Source organism: Eurosta solidaginis, chromosome 2 (assembly GCF_040869045.1).
Source record: "Eurosta solidaginis isolate ZX-2024a chromosome 2, ASM4086904v1, whole genome shotgun sequence".
NCBI lineage: Eukaryota > Metazoa > Arthropoda > Insecta > Diptera > Tephritidae > Eurosta > Eurosta solidaginis.
The window spans coordinates 22,193,479-22,212,646 of record NC_090320.1 but is presented as its reverse complement, the minus strand read 5'-3'; the positions used below and the strand labels follow the sequence as shown (position 1 = coordinate 22,212,646).

Here is a 19,168-nt window from a genome sequence, read left to right as displayed (position 1 = left end):
ATCTAACTATTTTCTGAGCGCCAGGGTAAACGTGAACATGTGTCTCATCATGATTCGCATGAAGGCAAGAGTAGTTAATATATTATTAATCTGATATAAAAAGTCTTTCCTGGCGACTTCAATGCCTGGTTCGGCAAAGAAGGTGTCTTTAGCTGCAAAGTCGGAAACTTCAGCTTCCACTTTTGAAACTCAATGGTTTAAAGCCGGTAGCTCAAAGCGGGCCTCGCGTTTCTTATCTAGACCTTTGAGAGAAATAAAGAACATGCTAAATAATATATTGAACTAAGGTTCACATATTAACTACTTAAGGAGCTTTGACTCAGTGGTGTGAAAAATGGTAAACTCAGCGTGAAATCCTTAAATACTGACAAAGTGTCCTTCTCCACTAGAACGATAAGCCTTCGTTTCAACTTATCTTCTCCCTAAGGTCACGTAGTGCACAGGACCCCTTGTGAACCCGGTGATCTCTGTGCTTCTAGATAAAGATTAGAAAAAAAGGACGATCTGTGCCACGTACTATGTGCGGAACTGGTAAAGAGCACATGCCCTCTAATTGCCTTTTTTCCTGTGCAAAAAATGGTGGTTCTGGATATATTCAGAATATGTCTGCTTAATACGGTTTTATCTAGCGTCTATGGTTCTATTTATCAACCAATTGATTGGAATTTATCGATGCGGCTTTTGACCTGACTAACCTCCTACCGACCAGAGTTTACAGATACGCCAGATCCTGAAGAAGCCACGAGATAAGTAATCGAGATGTTTTGTCGGAATTTAAGTTCGATGCAAAATTTATACGGCTTCTTCAAATGATGTTGAGCAACAGAACAGAACTGCGAGAGACCTCTCCAAACTATTCCAAAACAAATGATTATAAAGACATGGAGACTCCCTTCCTTGCGATCAATCTAGCAGCAGATCTAAATTGCGATGGTACAATACAATTATAAGAGCGTACGATTGTTAGCGTATGATGATGATAATGATATCCTTAAAATTGCGTCGTAAGTTCTATCTTCTCTGGCTTGGATAAAGAGGTAAAATAGTGAGTCTTGCGGCGAACGAGAACAGAACAATGTGTCATCAAAGAAAGCATCAGCGCACTCGAACGTTTAAAGCTAAGTCACTGTTAACGGATATAAATTTGAGACTGTGAAGGACTTCCGGTATATGAGAAATAGCATTGACAGTCAAAATGTCAGCCTAAAAATAGAACAATTGAATGGAAAATCTTGTCTAGTAGTGCTACTTTGGACTGAGAAGGCAATTGAAAATCAAAGTCCTCCCTCGGTGAAAAATTTAACCATACGTCTCTTATTAACATATTTGGTCGGATGTATGTCTCTTATTTATGGGCCGTGTCATGAGAAGTTGGAACGGGTCATGGAGTATTTCAGAGAAAAGTTTTGCGGAAGATTTATGGTCCTCTCTGTGATGAAAACGATGTATATGGAAGCAGGTTTAATGATGACTGTAGGAGCTTTATGCAGACCTAAGCATAGTGCAATGAATAAAATACCAAAGGCTTATCTGGTTAGGGAATTTCTGTTTAGAAAGTATTCCTATTAGCAGACGTATTTGAACGCAGATGAAAGATGGAAGGATTTCCAAAGAGTTTTGAGAGAAAGATGGAGAAAGGCTTAAACTCCATTGGAGCTACCAGTGCTACTTGGCGTCTAAACAACAGCCAAAGTCGCCTAGGCGGTATGGAATGAGTATTACAATAAACGTTATCATATCGGCGGAAAAATGATTTGATTTCCCATAGTGTTGCCAGTTGATGCCAGATATCGCAACGAAAGCAATCAAAACCGTTGACCCACAATAAAGTAACTTAATAATAGACTGACCACAGAGCATATGTAAGGTTGAACTGGCCATTCGATATAGACCTGACTTGACTGAATGCCTTGAGCGCAGGACACGAACATACGACGTGCTCATCCGTTTCATCCTGCAGCTCGTACTTCCTCCATCTGCTGTTACTGACGTGTTCTAATATATAAGCCTATGGCACCTGAAGGTAGTGCCCGGTTAGTACGCCCATCATGAGCCTTTTCTCTTAATAGATATGAGCAACTTTTCAAGTCTAATATCGTAGGATTTGCCTTTCCTTGATGGATCATATGCCACAGAGGAGTTAGTGAACAAATTTCGCTTTATTAATTTTAAAATTTAAATTAAGGCACGCCTGAAGCTTAGTAGCAAATAAAATTACTCACACCAATTCTTTTTCTTATTCCGAATTCGAAGAGAACTCGTCAAACAACTCTTTCAAGTCGAATTTCGAAAATTCTCTCTCCCTCTCTCAACATGACCATGCGCGCTCAGCATATTAGAAACAAATTTATGAACAGCTGTGTGTGACGCGACTTTGCGCGGAATTTTTGTTTTTTTTTTTTTTTTCAATTGGACTTTACTTAAATACTAATACTTACTAATACAAATTCCACACAAATATATAACAATAACAATTCGCACATTCACTTACGCTCTGTGAACCCCAGCAAAGCCGTCTACACACTTCGTTCTTGAATTGCCAACTACGGCAGTCGGTGGCGTGCCACCAGATGCTTTTTGCTTCTTTTAACGCAAATCTCAGCTTCATTTATTCTAGCAACAAATCTGCCAATACCTTTTCACTTTATTACCACTTAGAATAATACTTCAGCACATAATATCACACATTCTTTGATATATTAAATTTATTGTAAACAGCACACTTTTCACAACCGACCATAGCAAGCAAACGAATAAAATGCATTTCTGACAGCTGCTTTTGCCGAACAGCTGTTTTGCTAAACACTGAGAACATGAGCGAAATAGTGTGAGAGCGAGTGTACTGTTCTCGTAAATTGAGTTCAGTTGCGCTCTGATTTTCGAATAAATTCGATGTCAAGCAACTCGAGTGCTTACTGAGTGGAGAATTTTGTATTGGTTGAGTTACTTTAATTGTTGTTGAGTTGAAAAATAGTGGTTTCACAAACAGGAATACATAAATGCATACATTTGTATTTAGTGGGCAATCGTGTATGTTGTATATATATATGTATATAGATATAAGCTCTTCCCAATCCTGACGGAGCTTATGGTGCTGCTCAACTTCATTTGACAAAGCATTATACATAATTTGCTGGGAAACTGTTATTCAGATGTAACAGTATGGGGAACTGCGGCAATTGAGGTATAGGCGTCTAACTTCAGCTCTCTCTAGTAGGGCTACAACGTTAGTTGTTCGCTTAGGGTAGGTCGAATTAGGAAAAAGTCACATATTGAGATATAAGGTAGGTTGGGTTGAACTGGCCGGCCCTAGAATGAATGAGTCCATAGCCTCACATAGGCTGAATGAGTTCATAGTGTTACCAGAAGTTTGTTCAGAGACCATACTAAAACACCCTTTCAAAAACCGGGACCCATGTTATAAAATAACTTCGCCTTCTTGGCAAATACAAGAAGCTTTCTAGGACCTATGCCACTTGCTGCTTCTGAAACTGATAGCTGTAGTCCTAGCCAGGCAAGCGAAGGGCGCGAGCACATCAGCGGGTTAGGGGGCTTAGAATATATCCGCGGCAGCTATGCCTGTCATAAGAGGCGACTAAAATGCCCAAATGATTCCACGCGCTGTATAGCGCAATCACTTCAAGGGGTTGTCAGCATAATTTATAGCTTCTCCAACTTAATTGTCCACCTCACTTACCCGTAGCGAGTTCTGTTTCTTTAGCAGCCGAGAACGTACAGGATCTATAACCAGCAAAAGACCATCAATATCGATAACACTCCTCAAAATAATCGGGGAGTGTCTTTATCGCTACAACATCAACAAGACCAACAGACAACAGTTAGTTTGAACTGGCCGGTCAATAAAGACCTCACATAGACTGAATGTATCCATTGTGTTCAACAGACAACGGACAAAACCTAATTTAAAAGGGCAATGTCCAATCCTCTCTTTTTTATTTTATTGATAAGAGTAACTTTTTTAGATTAAGGTTGTAAGATATAGACATGCTATTAGACACTTAACATCCCCAGGCTTGGGTCCATGTCTTTCACGTTTGGTCGATCATGCGCAACTCCCGCTTTCTCTTAATTCGCCCTTGCATTCCCATCCATTCCCACATGCCCTGAGACTCAATGTAGATGTATGGTTCTCTCTATACCGAATCTTTCCAGCGATTTCTTAGACTCTAAATTGCTGCTACTTCCGCCTGAAAACTACTAAAGTGATCTCGCAGCTTGCAGGATATGTTTATTTGCAAATCAGAAGTGTATACCTCATATTCTACTTTTTCCATGGAACCATCGATGTACATCGTGTATTGTCTGACCTTTGGACACCCTTGCGGCAACCATCTACCTACCACCCTTTTAGCTCTAATAGCCCCTTCTAAGCGCAGGTACGGAATTAAGTAGTCTATAAATTGATGACGTTATGCTACTATGGCCGTATGGTCTGCGCTAAAGCTACCCCGAGGCGATGAGCCTCGTTGCAGTTGTTAACGTTATGTACTTCGCCATCTGGTCTCTAGGTGGAATTTGCGATATGCCATAAGTATGGCCATCGGGGTTGTTTCTAGGGCTCCTGTAATGCTAAGCATTGATATCCTGCACACCACCTCTAATTTTTTGAAGAAGTTCCTTTTTTTGTGTGGTTGACAAGCACTCCATAGTATAGGATAGGCTTTACAATCGCTGTAAATACCCAATTAGAGTGAGATGACGATCGAAACCACGTACACCCAGCATGCTTTCATATTCATAAAATGTCCTCGATACCTTCTTCGCTCGCGGCTCCACGATGAGCTTTCACGACAACTTATTGTCTAGAATGATTCCTGAATATTTTGTGCAAGGTTTACTCTACTGAGTCACTCCTCCTAGCATAGGCCTAATTCAATTAGGGCCCTTGTACCTCCTAGTAAACAATGTCATATCCATTTTCTCTGTGTTGGCGGTCAACCCGGCATTAGATGCCCAGGTATGTACATATATAACTAAGCACATATATCAAAGAGCTAGTTGTTGGAATGCACTTGCTACTTATGCCAACTGCAACGTCATCTGCGTAGGCTGTTTGTTTGGCAAATCGAACTGCCTGATCAGTTTGTTTCTAACCAGCGTCCACAGCAGGGGTGTTAACGCCTTGCGCTGTGCCCTTGTCGCCTGATTATGTGACCTCATACCAAATAATCTTACTGCAATTAAGCATGAAGCCGATCCACCTAGCTGGGGTTGGATATACGTAAATGTACTTAAGACCTTCCACGAGCGTCTGTTTAGAGACATCTTCATACAAAGCCCGGCAATGTCTGAAGAGACTCCTAATGGCTACTTCTTATATTCTAAGGCTTTCCATATGTTTATAACCACCATATGCAGTACCGTGTCTACAGACCAAATGCTACAACAACAACAACAACAACCAACTTTGGTATACGCATGTTGTGTTTTAGAGAACAGTTTTTCAAACCATCTATCAGCCTTTCAAAGGTTTTGAGCAGAAATGATGTTAGGCTAATGCGCCTGTAGTTTTTGGGATACATACAACCCCGCATTTCGTAGTAAAACGGCGCAAGCGGTTCTCCAAGAGTTGTATACATGATTCAGTCTTATGCACTTATTCTAAGCCATTTCTCGATCGGTCTACTGGAGATTTGTAGCATGGCAGAAGTATACCATCTGGGCACGTCGAAACTTAGAAAAAAGTCTTAGTCGGAATTTTCATAAACTGTTAATCTTCACTCAGATATTAGTGTCTCTTAGCACTACATTGCGATACATGTAGGCCTCCCACTTCCTCTACTTCCATATACCGGTGCCGAGCAAAATATGTTGTAAAATACCGTCCTCATAACCGCCTCGGGCTGTCTTCTTATATCTCCAGAACACTATATGCATAATGGGGCGAGAATACTCCCCATTAGGGAGAGAAATGAAATGCTAACAAGCTAACAGTTTCTGTTGAATACCCAGAAACCTGGGCATCTCAACAGACATCTGAATGATGAGCCTACCCCGCCCAGGGCCTTAAATGGTCATCTACGTCTGCATTATGAGGAAATACGGCACCTGAGAACGCAGCCATATGAAGCTTAAAAGCACAAGCAGGTCCCCAGTGAAATCCACAAACAGGTGTCGGACCTCTATGCCGGGAATTTCCCGGTGAATCCTGTATTGAAAGAACAATACCCAAAACTAGCAGAGGAGGAACGCACTATCCATAGGGACACGCGCGTCACTCTAGCTCAACTTCGATCTGTATACTGTAACAGGTAAAACTCTTACCTATCCACAATCAACCCCGATATACAAAACATATGTGCTGCTTGTAATGTGCCCCCACCTGACACCAACCATCTCTTTAACTGTATTGTGGAACTAACGCCTCTAACACCCCTCTCATTATGGTCCACCCCTCTTGAAACAGCAAGGACTTTGCGGACAATTTATGATTGGTCACACCTATTGGATGGGGCGAAGTACTGCCATAATAACAACAACATTGCCAGACTACTTTGGGAAAACCGGGATGTTTTCAAGGTCTAATAGTCCCTTTGGCCCTGTTTGGACGAGCTAGCTCACACACGGCACAAAATGTGGTCATGCCCACACAACAAAAAATAGCCTAACTTTTCTTGAAATTGCCCCTCCCGTAAACTTTTTGGTTCACCCTAAAATTCAACGTTATCGAAGTAAATTTCTTCATATATTTATCCCTTTAATGTGTGCACATTCAGTCTAACAACAATTTATTCACTTCCCAGCTCCAAAATCCCCAACAGCTTTGTCGATATCTACTGGGCGTTACAATTTTTCAATGATTCATTGGGAGTGCGATTTTGCAACTCTTTTAACTAAATGCAATTCTGCTTTTGTGCAACGTCACAACATGTTTGTAGATTGTCTTTGCTATACACAAAGAAACAAAAAACCATCCAAATTTTAGCATAGGCTGGCTAGATGCTCATCATCAACATCTGATTGTGACGCGCATCGTCGAGCAATTCATTTCGTAATTTCATTTCACATATGAACATCTTCCAAGGCCTATTATTAAATCAAAATCAAGCAATACGAAAATGGCAAATAACTACAATCGTATTTCGAATGATTGCATTGGGTAGGAAAGAGAACCAGATCAATGTAATTGGAGCCTTTAGTAGTATACTGAAATAGCATCTAAAGTTTCATCAGCAGGAAAATACATTTTAACGCAGACACACATACATACATACATATACCCAGTTTTATATTCATATATCATGCATTCATTAAATCAGCAACATCACCGCAAATTATCGACATTGGTTGGCATGCTTTGTAAATCTCATCCTCCCCATCCTTAAGCTCACTCGTATGTAGCTCACTTTATATTAGCTTGCTTTTACACTGTTTGATTGCTCATCTGAATTTGAGAATTTCTGTTAGTCTGTATTAGCATTTTTGGTCAATTATGGTGTGATTCCGCAAGCTACAAATGTTTCTTCATTTCTTACCGATGCCCTCGAGCTCTCGAGCACACGTTGATCTCTCGCAGTAATAGAGCATTTGTGATTGCTTTTGGGTTTTTAACAAATATTTTTGTTGTAGTGTAATCTAAACATACAAGCGTACATACAAACGGACATACATGCATATGTATTACGTATGTACATACATAAATACTGCGTCGATTTAAAAGCTTTCTTGCTTGACCATTATATGTATCTTGGTTGATTGGCTCATGTGCGGTTTCCAAGCTAAGATACATAAATTTACTTAAGAAATATAAGATTTGAGACAATTGGGCTCTGATAATCACCGACTCACTTGAGTCATGTGATGTGATAGTATATTATCTGTGACATCACCTTCAAACCAAAAACCGAGCTTCTTGCACTTACAAAAGCTGGACAGCTAGACATGACAATAACTTAATGCCTGTCGTAAGAGGCGACTAAAATACCAAATAGATTCAAGAGGTTGTGTAGCGCCACCCTTTCAAGGGGTTGCCAGCGCAATTTATAGCTTCTCCAACCCTATTGTCAATCTCACATTAACGTGGCGAATCCTGTTTCATTAACAGCCGATGCTCTGGCGACTCCCACTCCTCATGGATCTAGGGGGTGGGAAGGCGGTATGGTCCAGAAGGAAGCATGTGGTCATAACAAAACGTTCCCGAGATGGTTGGGATTGGTACCGGAACGTACCGGATCTGCACCCGGTGAAGGACCATCAACATCGATAACACTGCCCACGGCCTTCGGGGAGTGCCCTGATCGATACAACAACAACAACTTAATGATTTCATTTCGTTGGCACCCATATAGCTGTTGCTAAAATAGTTTTCCTGTATTGGACTCTGAACTGTTAAGGCAGCAATCGATGCGCATAAATAAGGTTTAATGAACCGAAGAAGGTAGGGACACAATCTGCAATTAGCAAATTTTATGGTCGAGGTTTTCTAGATTTTCTCCCAACCACATGGGCCTCTCAGTTTTAACTGACAATAGAACTGTTTTTGAAAGTAAGCTATGAAAGAATCGTCGGCCTGCGAATGAAATGAACTATAAATGAAACCCTCACTTATTCAGCTTCAGTATTGGTAGGTACCCAATATTTTTAGGTCAGTATTTTCATTCAATATCGTCTGTCTTCAAGAAGCATAAAAAGCGCCTACAAAAATAAAACAGTCCGCAAGTAACCAGCGCAAGTACGAAATGTACACTTCTCACAAAGATAGCTTTATAAGTTCCTAAGAGATCTGCGCGACAGTGAACCAATATCAACATAATTTTTATAGAGACAATTTTTGAGAAATTCTGAAAGACTGAGGTAAGCCATTCCAATGCCACCCTTGACTTGCAATTTGCAGGGACAACTCCGAAGTTTTCCAAAGGTGCTTATTGTTTTCGTGCTACGGCACCAAAAGCAAGAGCTATCGAGTGTATTTGTTTGATCACCCGTGCTGAGCTCTTATCGGGTTTAACATTGCATGCGGCTTAATATACTTAACCATATTAGACAGTATTAGCAAGACTTCTCTAGTAGAGGATTTTCTGAGCTTGGAGATCTTGTATATTCTGATACTTTTGTCTTGTATATTCTGATACTTTTGGACGAGTTAAATTTTTTTAGCATTTTGGGTACAGATGATCTCTTTGCGAACTATCGCACCATATCCAGTCATAAATGGATGAGAGAAGCGTCCTTTTAAAGAGTTGTTGTATTTCTAGTTGGTTTCTTCCGATACGGGCGCTTAACGAATTAAATTTTGACATTGATCGGGGTGGGTCGTTCTTTGCCTGCTCTTACAGGAAGATCGACGTAAAACTCCTGTCAAAAAGTTTGTAGATTATTAGACTTTACAGTGTTTTTGATGTTTGAAGTTGCTATTTTTGAATTGAAAGCAACAAGAGGGTTCTAAGATACACATAATTAAGGACCGACGGGTATCCCACTTCATAACGACATCTTTGGTAAACTTGCCGAAGTTTTGGTGATTTTAACGCTCACTACAAGATCTGGCATTCTCACTAGCCATTAAAGAGCAAGGGATAGGACAGTTAATGGTACAGTTAATGGCGCGATCTCCTTATAAAATTCGTCGAGTACTTCCACTAGCAATCAACCACCTGCCCACATTGCTTTTACATACATATTGCAGTCTAAATCAAGAGAATCCCACGCAAAAGGCGTTGACCTAGCGAATATCTTTGGCGTTGGCACGTTGTTCCAAAGTATCGCCGTATACAGTTTTTCCCCCAATTTTAAAATTTGGACCGCAATCAAGTCCAAAAGCATCAAACAGGGCAACACATGGGTTTGTCCTACTCTCGCGTGCCTACTCGCGTCCCTCAGACTTATCCACGCTTGGTGAGCCCCAGTATCAGAGTCAATACTCTAACGCAGAAGAAAAATGAGGATTTCCCAAGGAGTAGTGCTTTAATCTGGCTCAACTTCGATCTATACCTTGTTTGTCATAAACTATTTGTATGTGAACCCAACCTCTAGCAGCACCATCCATATGATCCAATCCTTTTGAAACTGCCTTGTTCTTTGCTCTCTCGTTAGACGATAGGGTAGCTTTATATCATCTCCCGTCAAATTTTTCATATATGTTCAAACAGCAAGACCTTTAATCGAATTTTTGATGAATAAAGTTATCTAACATGCAGACCTACTTCACTCTTCAGCCTACGCCCTTCCAAATCGGCATCAAATTCACAAATCATCATCAAAATAAAAAAAAAATTGTGAAAATGTCGAAGAAGGTCATTAAAATATGAGGAATGCATTGGAGAGGTGAAAAGGTCAATTCTAAGTGACTACCAACTGAAGTCAGAGTGAAGATCTGACCAGTTCTGGTTGAATGTTTATGACAAGTCTTTGGCTGTTTGTTGTGAATTTATTCAATTGCAAAGACATAATTTACAATTTCATTTTACATTTTCCAATGTGCAAATTGTCTAATATTTGACATTTATTTTAAGTGCTTTTGTTGTAACGAAAAGCAAAATTTTTTGGCAAACACATTTAGAAAAGACCATAGGGTAGACTTTTCTCTCATTGTTCGAAAGATTTAAGGACATCTACGCGTTGGCAACGACGAGTTCCGAAGGATATTTAGTGACAAACTTTGCGGAGACATCAATATCGTCCAGCGAACTAAACAGAGGAAGAAGCCGGCACCCAGTCCGCTGGAAGGACCGACCAGGTGGAAAACGATTTAAATTCCCTTGGTGTTGCCAATTGACGCCAGTAAGCTCAACGAAAAAACGACTGGGCCCCTTGTTGATTTGCCATAACCGTTTGGGAGGTTGAGCGCCAATTAAGTAAGTAACTCCCGAAACCGACAAGTTATTGTTTTATTATCGGTTTATTATCGATAGCGAATTATTGTCGTCAAGTTATAGATTTGTTATCGGCTTGTTACCGCTAAGTCAATGGCTTATCAGCTTGTCATTGACGGGCTACAGAAGGACAACACGCCCATGCAAACTGTTAGCACTCCGTTGTGAAATCGGAAATTTTTTCATATTTCAATCGATAATCTTTTGATAACAAATCGATACCTTTTCGATAACAAATCGTTAAAAATTTCATATAACATCGTTAAAATTTCGAAATAATATTAATCGAAAACTTTCGTGAGCCACTCTATAAAACTCCAATAATAGAAAAAGGAACAGTCCGACTCGGGCGGCCGTTTTAATGTGGTGGTAGCGTGATCCGCCTACCGCACCGAACATCCTGGGTTCAAATCCCGGCTAAAGCAACATAAAAAACAAGTTTTTTTTTCAATGAGATGAAAGTTTTTCTAAGCGAGGTCGCCAGAAAAACTTCTCAGTAAAAACTCAGCTGCCTGTCAGATGCCGTTCGGAGTCGGCGTAATAAGATGTAGGTCCCATCCCGTCAGTTTTTTTAGAAACAATTAAAAGGAGCACAACGCAAATCGGAAGAGAAGCTCGGCCTGAATCTCTATGGATGTATATCACGCCTTGCATTCAATACTACGATTACAACTCAATACGAAATTGATGACTTTTCGATAACATATCGATAATGATCGACAACTCTTCGATAACAAATCGATTAATTTTTAATGACAAATCGATACAATCTTGATAAAATAAAAATAATCCACCCATAAATAATCGACACATTTTCGATGGCAAATCGATAACATTCTAATAAAAGAAAAAGATAACACGCCCACAACCCGTCGATAGCAAACCGATAATTAATTGTAAAAAACCGTTAACGATTCAATAACAAATAGATAACACTCCGTTCGGTTTCGGTTTATGCTTTCCTTTCATATCCTTTCATTCCTCTCCTTTCAATTCCTTTCCTTTATTTTACCTTCCTTTCCTTTCCTTTTATTCCTTTCCTCTCCTCTCCCACCACTCCTCTCCACTCCACTCCTCTCCTCTCCTCTCCTCTCCTCTCCTCTCCTCTCCTCTCCTCTCCTCTCCTCTCCTCTCCTCTCCTCTCCTCTCCTCTCCTCTCCTCTCCTCTCCTCTCCTCTCCTCTCCTCTCCTCTCCTCTCCTCTCCTCTCCTTTCCTCTCCTTTCCTCGCCACCTCGTCCTATCCTCTCCTTTGCTTTCCTCTCCTCTCCTCTTCTCTCCTCTCCTCTCCCTCCTCTCCTCTCCTCTCCTCTCCTCTCCTCTCCTCTCCTCTCCTCTCCTCTCCTCTCCTCTCCTCTCCTCTCCTCTCCTCTCCTCTCCTCTCCTCTCCTCTCCTCTCCTCGCCTCGCCCCCCCTATCCTCTCCTCTCCTCTCCTCTCCTCTCCTCGCCACCTCCTCCTATCCTCTCCTTTGCTCTCCTCTCCTCTCCACTCCTCTTCTCTCCTCTCCTCTCCTCTCCTCTCCTCTCCTCTCCTCTCCTCTCCTCTCCTCTCCTCGCCACCTCCTCCTATCCTCTCCTTTGCTATCCTCTCCTCTCCTCTTCTCTCCTCTCCTCTCCTCTCCTCTCCTCTCCTCTCCTCGCCTCGCCCCTCCTATCCACTCCTCTCCTCTCCTCTGCTCTCCTCTCCTCACCTCTCCTCTCCTCTCCTCTCCTCTCCTCTCCTATCCTTCCTTTCTTTTCCCTTTCTTTCCATTCCTTTATTTTGCTGTCCCTTCCATTCTTTTCTTTTCATTTTTTTCCCTTCTTTTCCTTTTCTTCCTTTCCTTTATTTTCTTTTCATTTCTTTTCTTTAGTTTCCTTTCATTTCATTTCTTTTAAATTTCGTTTCGTTTCTTTTTTTCCTTTCCTCCATCAACTCTACCGAATAAATTGTTTCCACTTGTTACGCTTACATTCTGTGGGGCAATAGCATCTCCTAAAACTTAGAGAGTGTTTCGCGGTTACGCCAACAACAACACTCGTTTATGGAATCACAATGGCCCCATCCATGGTCTAAGTGTCCTAAGACTGAAATACTCACTTTTCGTCCCAGTCCTTTCAACCTAAACTAATCAAAACTTTCATAAGTCGTTTTTTTGAAAGAAATGAGTTCATCCGGCATACTTAATACAATGTTAACGGACTCGTATACTCTACCAACCGAACGATGGCAGTCTACATCACATCTCCCTTTTCGAAACATCTCTCTTTTGTTACCAAAATATGATTTGTCTCATTCAGCACAATAAAGGCCTGCAACTTTTCATCCACATCTTCTACTTCGATACCCAACAGCCCAAAAGCTATTGATATAATAATTCCATTGCCTATTTTACGTCGGTAGAATATGAAAAATCTCAAGTCATTTGCGCACACAAATCACCTACAAAAATATTCATTACCGCAACACATTTGAGCCTCAGGAACACAACTACAACAAACACAACTAGCTGCACAGTTTACTACTTGGGTGGGGTGACCAACCTTAGCATAGAGGACTGCATACAAGGCTTTTGTACACACTTCTGGTTTATTGGCGGTGGATGGCGCGCGGCGCTGACGGTGACCAGTTGGTGGGAGCTAAATAGACATTACATTACACCGCATCACTGACGAATAAGCCAGACGGATGGACAAATGAATGTTGGTTGTGGTTGTAGTCGCGTCGGGCGGTTATTTTACTTGGACAGCCAACGTTGATTTATACACTTCAATCCCATATTTTATTGTGCGCGCCGTAGGTGAAAGAGTTGAAGTGAGGAGCTTATGATATGCGGAATTGAAAGCGTTGAGACTCGTTTATTTTCATATCAAGATATACGTTTAGCATTCGCACACACACACACACACACACTAGCATGCATGCGGAACAACATACCTGCTGCAGTACATTGTGCACACTTAGCTTGGTAAGGCCATCCACAAAGCCGTCGATCAAAATGAAAAACGAAATGTTTTTGCGGGCGGCCGGTATAAGACATTACATTACACCGCATCACTGACGAATAAGCCAGACGGATGGACAAATGAATGTTGGTTGTGGTTGTAGTCGCGTCGGGCGGTTATTTTACTTGGACAGCCAACGTTGATTTATACACTTCAATCCCATATTTTATTGTGCGCGCCGTAGGTGAAAGAGTTGAAGTGAGGAGCTTATGATATGCGGAATTGAAAGCGTTGAGACTCGTTTATTTTCATATCAAGATATACGTTTAGCATTCGCACACACACACACACACACACTAGCATGCATGCGGAACAACATACCTGCTGCAGTACATTGTGCACACTTAGCTTGGTAAGGCCATCCACAAAGCCGTCGATCAAAATGAAAAACGAAATGTTTTTGCGGGCGGCCGGTATAAGACGTGTGTTGTTTCGCATTACGGCGACCCCGAATCTGGGGAACAGCCCCTTAATTATGCGATTTGTTTTCAAGATTTGCGAGACGATTGTGACTGTGAATTATTTACACCGAGTTGTGCGTTGCACCAATCATTTCTGTACGCCAGTGCGCAATAGCAATGAAGATGCGGTTAGCTGCATGTGAATATGATTTAAAATCCGATTTCAATTCTGCCATTTCTGATTCGCATTTCAATGATTGTCTGTTTGTATATTTGTCCATTTCAACGTCGATTCGCGCATGTGCCACCCCTTGCTTATACGGTTGTCGAGGTTTTGAGTTGATCCGCACGTTTTCTATAGAGCGCGCGCGCACATTCGCGATGGGTGACGATGAACGTGTTGGGATCGCATGCTGATCGCTGACGATCGCTAAACCTGCCAATCGCCAATCGCGTACATATAATGTCGGGTAGCTGGAGACGGTGTGTATATTAGACTTTAGACTGCGGGTGATGGCGATCAAGCATTTGTTGTTGCTTTTGTTGCGTGTCTTTTTTCTTGTTTGCTTCCGCTTTGCTTGTTTCTGCGTTGTGCTGCGGCGACTGTGTTATGTACAGAAATTGCTTACTGATCGCCACCATATCTCAAGTCATTCACGCGCATTTTCGTTCACTTACATGGTTAATTTACTTGCTGTCTACCCAAGCGATGAGCTGTTTAATCGGCTATTGGGTTCGGTTGTCGTTCTAGCATACTGTGGGCTGAAATTGGTTGGTAGTGGGAATATTCAAAATTTATAAAACAAATTTGTTTATTTCCATGGATGAAAGCAAGATTTCTTATAGGGACCCGCTGTATTTTTTGATTTGTAAAATCTTTTCCAACGGTATGGGGGAATACAGAATGTAAGCGTTAGGTAAGCGAAATCGTAGGCATAGTTTTTGGAAGTGGCTGTATGGGGGAATACAGAATGTAAGCGTTAGGTAAGCGAAAGCGTAGGCATAGTTTTTGGAAGTGGCTGTATGGGGGAATACAGAATGTAAGCGGAAGTGTAGTCACTTCTATGTTCTAGAGTGATTCGAGTTTTTTTCTATGACTAAAGGCTGGCATTGTAATGTGGCTCAATTTCTCGCAGATCGTACAAGAAGCGTCATCTAAAAAGTACTTCCTTTCGGACTTACTCTCCCTCATTCCCTTACTGCCGGGAGTTTTCGAGCCTAACCCCGGGCCTAGAGTCTGGTACTGCTGCGTCTGCCGGAAACTATACAAATACTTAAAACGGTCACACTTTTGTTTGTATGTCTCGTGTGTAGCGTAGTTTCACCGATGGAGATGTTCTAGGCAAACCCTTAATACTCTTCGTCGACGTGATTTCTTTAAAGCGTTTGTGTTTCGTTGCTGTTCACGCCCAAAGCCGACTTTCTTGGCACAGTTTTAAAGATTAGCACTAAAGCTGGCCTGATATCCAGACAAAATTGTTGCCATAAGTTTACAATATATTGAGCTCTTTCGCCAAGGAATATCCTTCATCTCTACCTTGTGTGTTCTTCGTGATAAATCTTAGCTAAAATTGCAATTTCGTGAAATATATGTAATGCCTGTGATTGGGAAATCGAGCATTTATAAAGTCGTAGTCAGTGTACGAGAAGGATAAAGTTGAATCATTTCGAAGAGTCACTACGTGCCCAATACCTAAGACTAACCTATAAGATAAAGTATGTTTGCCACAAATCCAACCAATGAAGAGTGCAGCCAACGACGGATGGCTACAAACCTCACAGTAACGGACATCTAAGAAAACCTGGCCAAAATCGGATCTAAGGAGATCACATCACGTGTACACCCCAAGTAGGGATAAAATTTCTACACTTGTAGGAGTATTTACTAGGTACAGTGTTATTGGTAGGAAAGCAGAAAGGCTAATAGTGCCCTATCGTCGATACAGGAGGAGTTGTAAAGAAGATGAAGAGGAGGAAACGGTGCGCCACCTCATGAAAGACTGCCCAGCGTTTAGTGGTGCCAGACAGCGCCGCATGGGAGATTACTTTCTGGATAATTTACGCCAGATCGTGGAGTACGACATCCAGAACTTAGTAGCTTTCATCAGGTCTTCAAAATGGTTCGAACAGGTAGGGTTTGTTTGTGTTATCTCAACGACCTGCTGATACTGGCCTGAGTTTGCTTCCACAACAGCCAGTTCAACCTAACTTACCATGAACCCGAAAGCTTTAGAGCCCACCGTACAACCTGTCAATTCACAGCCAATGTCAGTGTGAATCGCTCACTACTGCCACCATGGTGAATCGACCTAGCAATAAAATAGGCTGCAGGAAATAGTCATTTAAGAGTACATATTTGGGCCCAACGCGTCGAACAAGATGCGGCGATCTAAAAGTACATATGTTTGCTGCAGTCATCAACCAGTTTGCGGTATATTGGAAACATATCAAGTAAGCTTGAATATGTTTGGTGGTGTGCGCTTCGCAATTGCATAGTCTCAGAGATCAACACAGCTGCGCAGCTAACACGCAGCTCCTCCAGTCACTCAGTCCGCCATACTGCCGCGCGAGCTAGTGCGATACGAATGAGCTTCAGTAGCTTCCAGCCTTGGAAATCTTGGCGGGGTTTCGCATTATTAATAACGCAATCTGCACAACGGAATGGCACATCACTCATACACAATACCTGCTGTCCAAGTTTAGAAGTCTGCTGCAGCGCTTTGAGATGACGTCGATTCGGCAACGACGCTTACAAACGCACGTTTGTGTGTGCACATACAAAATGTTTGATGTCAGATGTCGGGCGTGAATTGTTATTGCTTTGGTTTTAAGATGCATTCCTTTTACATTTTTTTTTTGTATCCTCCTACTGTACATTCATCCATCCCACCAACCGCCCAGTTTGTATGAAACGAACGTGGTTATTCCTTCAAACTTTTCTTGTATGCATACGTCGCAGATCTTTCGTCTCATCTCGTCGTTGCTTGGACATTGAATGGCTGCAGTTTGGCGTGCATGCACAGCTATGTATGTGCTGCGCTTATGAAATAAATCAATGTGGCTTGTATTAACTGCCCATCTCCTGCAGTTCACCAACATGTTCGCATTCCGACCATACATACATCCATCCATCCAACCAGCTCCTCGAGGCAGGGCGTATATCAGTAGATGAATGGTTTTACGTAGAGCGCACGAGTGAAGAGGTGTAGTTGAAGAGCTCTTATGTTTCTTTGATTAACAATTAATTTACGTGGCGAGCAATGCCAACGACGTCTACGACGACTTTATAATGAACGGTTGTGCACAGGACATGAACACATCAACCAGCAGCTAAGCAGTCAGCTCGCTCACCAGCCCGCAACCTTTTCATCATACTAGCCAATCAAGCTCCATTTAACCGCCATTCAGTCAAGTCGACTAAGCTCTTTTCTGTGGCCTCTGGCCAATTTGGTGGGCAGTGTGTTTTGGTACGCATGCGCGCCCATCATTTTTGGTGTTTCTTAATTTTTCTATTCGCTTTGCCAGCGGCATCGTAAGCATAGAAATAAACATATTTTGAATAAATTAAGCGGAGGGAGAGGCTTTAGCTGCAATAAATCAATAAGTTTATAATTAATGCCGTCATAAATCTGTTGATCTGTAGATCTCTTTGTATCTGTGGATCTGTGAATTGGTGGATCTCTGTATGACTTGAATGGCGGATACTTGAGAGCTTTATTGTTTGGATGTGTGTATGTATGCGATTGCAGCTGAATGGCATTCAAAAGTGGCATTTTGTATTGATTTATTCGTCGCATATCAGCCGGTCAACATCAGCAGTTGGATATGTGAAAGATGGGCGGGCTTTTTTGTGGTGTGGTATTGAATTGGAATTTTTTTGCAAGACCTGATCAAAAGCGAGTTGAAATTGAAACTGAAAATCTCTGCGGAAGATGAGTATTTTTTTTGTGTATATATGTTGGTATGTACCACAGAAAATCTTCGATAAAGCTTGAATTATACAGGACCACTTAAGTACTCCTTGGGCTTTAATTAATGGCATTGACTACGCAGGAAATCACAAAATTATTCAAATTGATATTTCAATGCCGTCACATCGAAAGCGCAAAAAGCTTTTTTCAGGAGTTCTAGAAAATAAGACATTACAAATATTGGTTCTTGCTGCCAACTCGAAAACGCATATCCGTGGTGTAGTGGTAGCCTGCTCCGCCTGCCACAACGAACATCCAGGGTTCAAGTCAAATCACCATCAACATCGATAAAACACTGCAAAGCCTTCGGCTTGTCTCCTAATCGCTACAAGGAAAATAAGCTGAAGACTATACGGAGCGGGTTAGTCCATAGGTGCACAAAGCCGCAGAGCTTCAAATGTATTCCTTTATTCCTGCTCGAAGCAAAAACGACAACTGATTCACTGTTTGCTCTACTGAACCTTCCGCTGCGCTAACACTATATATGCTGGTGAACGCCGACACTCTACGAAGCTCTTCTGACCATCTCTGTTTTAGTTCTATCTTCCACGAGCATATTGCTAGTTTACTTGTTCATCACCACTGGAGCAATAATCTATTTTTAGACAATTACCTGTGGCGCTATCTGTTGGAGACAAGTTGATACAATGATAATGAGATTTCAAAGCATTGAGTTTAGTATATAACATTTTAATGTAGAATTAAAATTTTTTGAAACCAAATGAAATCAAATGAAACTTTTAACACTTGTTATGAAACTTTTTGCAAATCAAACGAAATTTTTTTAAAACAAACGAAACTTTTATCAAGACAAATGAAACTTTTTTTCAAATAATAATTAATTTTTTTTTTTTTTTCAAATCAAATTAAAAACTTGTTTCATGTCATATAAAAATTGTTTCAAATCAAATGAAACTTTTTTCAAATCAAATGAAACTTTTTCAAATCAAATGAAAATTTTCAAATCAAATGAAACTTTT

The 19,168-nt window shown here is 41.2% G+C and overlaps 1 protein-coding gene across 2 annotated transcripts in view; it reads right to left on the bottom strand.

Moving 5' to 3' along the window:
* step (cytohesin steppke) overlaps positions 1-19,168 on the bottom strand; it is a 464,613-nt gene that overhangs the window by 283,108 nt on the left and 162,337 nt on the right. The window contains exon 1 of one of the 2 annotated variants that reach the window (XR_010949349.1): positions 2,492-2,722. The exons of the other annotated variant lie outside the window; for it this stretch is intronic. The gene's annotated coding sequence lies outside the window, so the exon portion shown is untranslated. Of the gene's footprint in view, positions 1-2,491; positions 2,723-19,168 lie in introns of those variants that run through there. 2 annotated transcript variants of the gene reach the window in all.